Source organism: Carassius auratus, chromosome 23 (assembly GCF_003368295.1).
Source record: "Carassius auratus strain Wakin chromosome 23, ASM336829v1, whole genome shotgun sequence".
NCBI classification, from domain to species: domain Eukaryota; kingdom Metazoa; phylum Chordata; class Actinopteri; order Cypriniformes; family Cyprinidae; genus Carassius; species Carassius auratus.
In genome coordinates this window covers 11,179,716-11,188,602 of record NC_039265.1, presented here as the reverse complement: position 1 = coordinate 11,188,602, position 8,887 = coordinate 11,179,716, and positions in this window count along the sequence as shown.

Sequence of the window (8,887 nt, the reverse complement as noted above, 5' to 3'; positions counted from 1 at the left end):
TGTGAAAGGGTGTTTCTTTACCAAGGATAAGATTCTCCAATCATCCACCACTGTTGTCCTCAGTGGACATCCAGGCTTTCTTGTTACTGAGCTCACCAGAGGTTTTTTTTTTTTTCTCGGAATGTTTGGTCACTCCTAATGTTCCTGCTATCTATCTGATGGACTTGTATTGATTATGAAGCCTACTTGTATGGAAATATTCTTTGACTGCATGATGTTGGTTCAGAGCAACAGTTTCCAAATGCAAAGGGCACACTTAAAATCATCTCCAGAACTTACTTGCTTAAAGGGGGGGGGGGTGAAATGCTCGTTCTCACTCAATATCCTGTTAATCTTGAGTACCTATAGAGTAGTACTGCATCCTTCATAACTCCAAAAAGTCTTTAGTTTTATTATATTCATAAGAGAAAGATAGACTGTACCGTTTTTTCGCGGAAAAACACGATTGACTGGGGGCGTGATGTGTGGGCGGAGCTAAAGAATCACGAGCACGAGTAGGCTTTTGCGTTGAGAGCGTTTGGAAGCTGTGACACATCCAAAACAAACCATGGCTAAAAGTCAGATTCAGCCGTATATTTATGATCCAGAATCAGATCCAGAGGCTGAAATTTAACAAGAGCAGCATCAGCAACGACATCTCTATGTGCTATGTACTGAAACTGTATATATTTGCTTAGAAGTTTTGGAAAATGACTAAGTTCCACTTAATGTCGTGTTTTTTGTTTTTTTTTAAGATGTACATGTGGAAAGTGCAGTTTGATGACAACATCGCATGTTGTTTACTTGATGTGCTTACGCGCTGATAGCTAAGTTAACAACACAGAGATATTTGAAGCAGTTTTACTCACCGCCTGTGGTTCCAACACACGATCGTGACCCTTTTTTGTTGGGACTGCATTATCCTTAAGAAATAAACGATACGCAAATCCGGCGTCAAACTGGGCCTTGTTTGTAAAACAAGCATCTTCGAAATGCAGGGAACAAACAAAAACACTTGCACAACTCCGTTGATGCTCTGTAAAAATAAACTCCATCCACTGGTCCCTTAATGCTGTTTTTTTTTTTGGTAATCTGTGCAGGGTTGTCTTGCCCTGGCAACCAAAAACACACTTCTTTTGTGACTTCTTTTCACGACGCTCTCGCTCTGATCAGTGAATGTCTGTGCTCTCAGTGCTCTGCTATACGGGAGTGCACGCTCTTCCGGCAGAAGTGCCCTTAGGACCCATATAAGGAAATTCCGCTCCATCTAACGTCACACAGAGCCATACTCAAAAAAAACTTTCCGAAACTTGTGACAAACCGGAAGAGGTATTTTTGGAACAAAAATGCTCCTTCAAACGTACAACTTAATTTTTTTAACTTTGTCCATGTTTAGCATGGGAATCCAACTCTTTAACAGTGTAAAAAACTCAGTATGCATGAAATAGCATTTCACCCCCCCTTTAACTGATGTAGAAATAACAAAGGAATAGCTGTTATCTTGCTCTTTCCTATCAAACACTCTCTTTGGTGAGTTCTCTTTGGTGTTTAGGTGCCTGAAGTTTTTTCATCTTAGAGGTGTGTATCATTACAAAACAATAATCACTGTTTTCAAACAGGCTTCCCCAACAGTTTTCCTGACTTCCATTGGTTGAAAAAACAGGTATCTTCCCTAAATTTGTACATATTATTGAGTGTTAATGTGACTGACCCATATGGATGTTCAAAACTACAGACTTATGTGTTGTCTGGTTTTTATAATGAGTTGATTTTTTCATAGTGTGACGACTGGGGCGGGGGCAAGAGCCGTGGGAACGGAGCAAGACCAGTGGAGTGTTTGGAAATGAGCGACACCTGTGCCACTCACCGAGTCCCACAGAGGAGATCCGGAAGGATAAAAGAGGAGTTACGACAGTGAAGGACGAAATAGGTCAAGGCCTGGGTTTTATTTTGTGTTTTGGTTTTGTTTGTGCGCAGCAGTCATCTGCGAGGGGCTGTCGTGCTGTTTAGTGTTTATTATGTTATGAAAGTTTAATTTAAATGTTCGCCTTTTCTCGCTTCCTTCTTCCCGTGATTGCAAGCTTTTTTTATATCGTTACACATAGTTTTCGGCATTATGATGCACATTTAAGCATGCACTAAGGTCATTTGAATAACTTTTTTCTCTCTTTCTTGTCAAGAAAAGTTCATAAATAGTTCAAGCAAAAGCCGATTTATGCTTTTCGGTGGGATTATACCCTCCTGTGCATGCTATTCCATTTTTGAATCTGTTTATGTTTTGACGTTGTAGTGTCTAGGTGGTTTTTCTCTTTATTGATCTCCATATTAAACATTTTTTGTTGTCGTTATATGAACATAAAAAAAAATACAAAATTGTTTATGTATCACTTGTTTATGTTTAAAAATGTAATCCTTTTTAGCATTTAGCATCATTTTGAACTTCTTTTAGATTATCTGTGTCAGCATTTATCTTAGGTAGATACCTTTTATTATATAATATTTAACCAAAATATGAAAATGAGACATTTTGCTACTGTAAGGAGGTTCTGGTTTCCTGTACTGTTATTACACTGGTCTGAGGGACAGTATGGAGATCAGGTGATAATCTTCTCTCTGACAGCAGCTGTTGGTGGAGTTCACATTCCCAAGTCTCAGACTGACTGAGAGTGTGATTTTCTCCCCCTCTTGAGTTGCTCTATTCTTCACTGTCTCTTTACATGTGCTCAGGCGCCACATAAACGTGTCATGTATGCTTTCATACTCAAGAAATTTAGTCATATATTCAATATCTTGTGAAGTTTGAGAACTACTATATCTACTGTAAAGAGATAATCCACCTCAAAATGAAAACTCTGTCATTTTTTACTCACCCTCAAATTGTTCCAAACTTGTTTGATTTTCTTTCTTCTCTTAAGTGGGTAACCAAACACTTTTTGGTCTCTAATTAATTACTACCATAGTATTTAGTAATTAGAGACCAAGAAGTGTTTGTATAACCACATTCTTCGGAAGAAAGAAATGATTACCGTTTTGGAACACGAAGTTAATAACATTCTCCCCTGAATCAGTTGCGCATTATATGTGACATATGCTTCATCTGAACCACCATAGCAACAGCTGACAGTCTAAACCAATCAGAGGCTGACTTTTAGTCTAATAATCCAGTTGTCAGAATAGACGGCCTTTAGGAGTGACTGTCAGGTCTGTATTGTACACAGGACTGAGCTATATCTGATGTGAGGACAGTTCTCTGGATATAAACACGCAATCAGCAACCTCTTTTAACCTGTCTGTGCTCTGCGGTGCAGCACTAAATGGAAGTGTCTAGAACGTCTGTCATTAGAGGTGGAGAGGGTTTTTTTTAACTTCAAGGGCGAGCTGCGTTTTTTATTTATGTGCAATTCCATGCTACCCTTGTTTACTTTCCAAAGCAGAGGTCACGTGACTCTTTTATTGTAAAACGAAATGTTATATGGGTTCAAAACAAGTCAAGGTCTATCGATAGCATGTGAAACTCATTTCAGACCATCCCACAGTTTGACAACATAATTGTGCGAGGTTGTATTTATTTGATAAAAAATTATATAAAACAGTAATGCATTATAATTTAAAATACTGTTTTCTATTTGAATTTGTATTCAAATGTAATTCATTCCCTTCGAAGCAAAGATGAATTTCCAGCATCATTACTCTAGTCTTCAGTGTCACATGATCCTCCAGAAATCATTCTAATAGGCAGAATTTATTTTAAAGGAAAATATTTGGTAGCAAATAAATGCATCCTTACTGAAAAATCAATATGAATTTATTTAAAAATGTATAAAACTAACTGACCCTAAACTATTTAATAGTAGTGAATAGTGCCATGAAAACAAGTTGCATATTTGTCACATTTAAAAGATTCAGATCATTAAACAAATTTTTTAATTACACAAAGATAACTCGAGTAAATATAAAATGCAGTTATAAAATAATGATTTCATTTATTAAGGGCAAAAAGCTGTCCAAACCCACCTAGCCCTACGTGAAAAAGTAATTGCCCCCTAAAATCTAATACTTGGTTGTGCCAAGTTATACTAATAATATAGTACTTGGTTGTGTTACTGGAGTCCCAAAATGACTTTATAGCCCTTTCCAGACTGATACATGTCAACTATTTTGTTTCTCATCTGTTCGTGAATTTCTTTAGATGGTGGCATGATGTGTTGCTCTTTAAGCGTGCTTCACTTTATCAGACAGGTTCTATTTAAGTGATTTCTTGATTTAACAGGTCTGACAGTAATCATGCTTTTGTGTGGCTAGTCAAAATTAACTCAGCTTTCTAAAATAATGTGGTTAATCACAGTCCTTACATGATTTAAACGGAGGGGGTAATTCATTTTACATGTAGGGCCAGGTAAGTTTTTTCCCTTGAAATCATAATTTAAATACTGCATTTTATATTTACTTGCATTAACTTTGTGTAATATTAAAATTAGTTTTATGATCTGAATCTTATAAGTGTGACACATATACATAAAAAATCAAATCAAAATCAATAAAACCAGAAAGGAGACAAAAACATTTTCATGAAACTGTATATTGTGAACTCACAATCAGTTATTATTATTATTATTACAAATTTAACTAGCCTCCTTCTAAAATTAGATTTAAACAGGATCAAAGACAAATTATGAGTTTTAACTGCAGTTTGATGCTGATGGTTATGTAAATGGTAGCAGCGATTTGCATAAAAGATGGAAAGCCACAATATGTCAATAGCTGAAAGTTGTACTGATTAAAACTGGCACCAATTTAACTGCAGTTTAGAAAATTTCACATGTGAAATAACAATATTCATTTCCTTACTCTTGCAAAGTCATGCTCAATTGGCCCAGCTAACTTTCCATCTCTCGTTAGTCTCCCAAACGCTCCCATTCCAGCCTGTCATCCTCTTGTGTCCCACAGATTTCATGCCAAGTTCTCAACATGGACTGTGGATCCACAGCTGTCAGTCAAACACAAACTATTTCTATTAGAGACAAGGACAGAAGGCCTTTGTCCAAGTCTCATGTAGTTTGCTCTTGATATGCTTCTTAGAACAATTGTGTGTGGTCCAATGGTCTGTCCTTTCCACTGTTTAAAGACTTGTGGATGAGTATCTCCTTTCAAAGGGATGTTCTGTAACCTTTCTCTATTTTAGAAAACAGGACAGATATTCCCATGATCCCTCCAGACCTGGTATATCAGTCACAAGCAGTTGTCAATATCAACATCTTATCCTAAGTGCATGGAAGACTCAAAGGTTGTGAGGTGTCCATGTTGCTTATCTTTGCAAATAAGTTGTATTCAGTGAGTGTTGTCACTTGATCTTTTTCCACCCACTCTCTGACTTATTAAATGGGTGATAATTCCTACTGTCCATGTTTTAATTTCCTTTAATGTGACTTATTTAATAATACAAATTTTTTAATCCCATGATATTTCACACCTAGAAAATTTATTCAGACATCAAATTAAACTTCATGTTGACTTTTTTATATAAATATAAATTAGCCACCAATTTGCCAAAACCATTTTTTTTATACATGACTAATTTCCAATACTTTTTATTATTTTCATGTTTTAATTTACTTGAACTTTTTTGTAGTAGTAGTAGTAGTAATAACAATAATTTTAATACTGTAAGTGAGAATTGCATCTCAATGGAACATTTTCCTACAGGAATAGAAATTAGATTTTGATGATCACAATAAAAATTTAAATTAAATTAATTAAAAATTATCTTCCATTTTGCTTAACATTATCTCTCTCTATCACACAGACACACTTTCTGTTTCACTCTCTGTTGTGTCTCTTGATTTTATTGGATGTCTATTTCAGTACTGAGTTATGCCTGCTGTGTGTGTGTGTGTGTGTGTGTGTGTGTGTGTGTGTGTGTGTGTGTGTGTGGGTGTGTGTGTGTGTGTGAGTGAGTGTGAGCATACAGTATGTGTGTGAACTTTTAATCCGCAGGTCAGAGGGGGGCAGGGTCTCAACGTGAGGTGCTCGTGTGTCCATGCCACAGTTGTTTAGCCCACACACATAAAGCCCTTCGACATGTTATTATCAACCATTATAGCAATTAATGACCCTCTGGAGCCTTGTGGCTGTAATTGACATTTGCCAGCAGCAACTGTGACTATCATGTGTTTTGGGATTGGGAATTACAACCAGCAGATCTCAGATCAGTTAAAGTAAAATGTTATGATCTCAGAGCATTATTTCTATTCTTAAATATACTGCATGTTCAGTGCCTACAGAATACATGCATAAAATAACAGTTAAAACAACATTTGAATTATACCTGTAGCTATTTAATTAATTGTAGTTATACACAAGACCGACTTCTCCATGGTATTTTTTTCCCTTAGTGATTTCTAGAGTTTTTCCTCTACGCTGGATTGATCAGTGTTTACTGATGACGTCACAGTAAAAGTGTCAGGTCAGTAATCTGAGGCATGGAGGTAGAAATTATTGTTTTTGGTGTGTGCTCTTGGCATTCAGTCTTGAAGTTTTGTTACATAACAGAGGTCTTTCATGGAAGCATATAATATTTAATCCTGTACCAGATTATTGATATTGTGGGCAAAGGAAAGTGACTTTCCTGGCTTATGTAATATGTAGCTTATTTTACATTTTATAAGTGCTGTTTAAGAGTCTGAAAAGTGTCATTAATGCTAATGACTTTAAAGGGTGTTTATTCGTAAACAAAAATTGTATAATAAAATACAGTCTACACTTGAACACCAGCACTTCTAGCAGAACTCAATTCATAAATTACAATAACTTGTTGCATGGGTGGCCTAATGGATAGAGAGAGACTTGTACTGTAAGTTGTAACTTGAAGGGAGTGAGTTCGAGTCTCAGGTGGCAGGAATTGTAGGTGGGGGGAGTGAATAAACAGCACTCTCTCATTTAATACCACAACTGAGATGAGACCCTTGAGCAAGGCACTGAACCCTCAACGTCTCCTTAAGTGCCGCAGCATTGGCTGCCCACTGCTCCGGGTGTGTGTTCACTGCTGTGTGTGTGTGTGCACTTGGATGGGTTAAATGCAGAGCACAAATTCAGAGTATGGGACACCATACTTGGCCACACATCATTTCAATTTCTTTCTCACTTTCATTCACATAGATTTCACTAGGAGTGATTTAACATGCAGTAGCATAAACCACCTTCTATTATATATTTTTTCATGGTGAACAGTTTGCTTAGTTACTATATGAAACAATGCATATTCATAGCATAGCCTGGAAACATCTTTTCATTCACTTCTGCATTTATTTGCATATTTATGTAGAGTGAAAAAAGTGAAAGTGACGTGACATTCAGCCAAGTATGGTGACCCATACTCAGAATTTGTGCTCTGCATTTAACCCATCCGAAGTGCACACACACAGAGAGCAGTGAACACACAAACACACACTGTGAGCACACACCCAGAGCAGTGGGCAGCCATTTATGCTGCGGCACCCGGGGAGCAGTTGGGGGTTCGATGCATTGCTCAAGGGCACCTAAGTCGAGGTATTGAAGGTGGAGAGAGAACTGTACATGCACTACCCCCACCCACAATTCCTGCCGGCCCGGGACTCGAACTCACAACTTTTCGATTGGGAGTCCGACTCTATAACCATTAGGCCACAACTTCGACAGTAATGCACGACGAGTGCATTACTGTCTTAATGTTTGCAGACTTACATAAATTATTATACACTGACTGAAGGACTAATGCGAGTATATGGGTGATATTCACAAACTCAGTTATTATTCAAACACACATCCCAAGAGGCTCACATTGCTTTTTTCAAAATGCAGTAAATATACATATTGGGGCTCTTTAAGATGTGGGTGAATCTTTTTGTTTACCAGAAAATAACATTGTATAGCATGTCCAGTTTTGGACTCTTAAAACAACATTTAGGTTGATATGACTTGTTTGAATTACTTTTAAGACCACAGCTATACCTCCATGCAAGTATGTACAGTAAATGCAGATGTGGATTATTGGCCACTGCTCTGCATGCACATGTTCCCATTATACAAACCTAAGTGCATTCAATGGGGGCAATTTTATGGGGCAATGAAGCCACCTTAAAATATCAGTCACTGATTGTTTTGAATCTAGTGGAGGTGAGGAGTTGTAAGTGTTCATAAAATTCTCTTAACATGCAAACTTGCATAGCTAGAAGCATTTGAGTTTGCTAACTTGGGCCTCTCTTTAATCATTATCAACTTATGGAAGTATAATACCTCTTTTTCTCTTATGTAATGTGCTGCAGCAGGAGACACATGGCGAGACATCTGAAGGGCTCCTTACTGGTTGTCTTTCCTCTCTGACATCACAGGTGTGTTACTGGGCAACTCTTACACATTCAAGCGGTTCCCCAAACACTTCTACAACAGCAGGTGACACTGGCTAAGATGATCTGAGATCAGTGTTCACTTAGAGAGCTTTATATAGCTAAGTTGTCTGTGTTCTGCTGTCCAGGATTAGACTTTATTAATTCAGCAATTCCAGAGAGACGTCTTTATGACGTTGTGGAGAATGCCCAGCTGCCCATTTAACCCTTTAGGCATTTATCATTCAAGTCATCAATGCTAAAGCATCGCTATTGCTATTACTATTACTTCAGTACACAGCTTGCGCCGGCATATCATAAGGCCTTGGCTCTTTGGTCTGCAAGTAACTAGCCTTGCCTTTACAGATGAAATAACCTTTCCATCCACCTTGCAAACACCGTATCATCATAGTCTGGGAGTTTAGTTTGGTAAGTACCACTCAAACAAACCTCAGGTTTTCAAGGACCCAAGGGTGGTGGTTAAGGGGTTAAGGCTCAGGGCTGGTAACCAGAAGGGTGGTGGTTCAAATCCCACAAGTGAGCAATGA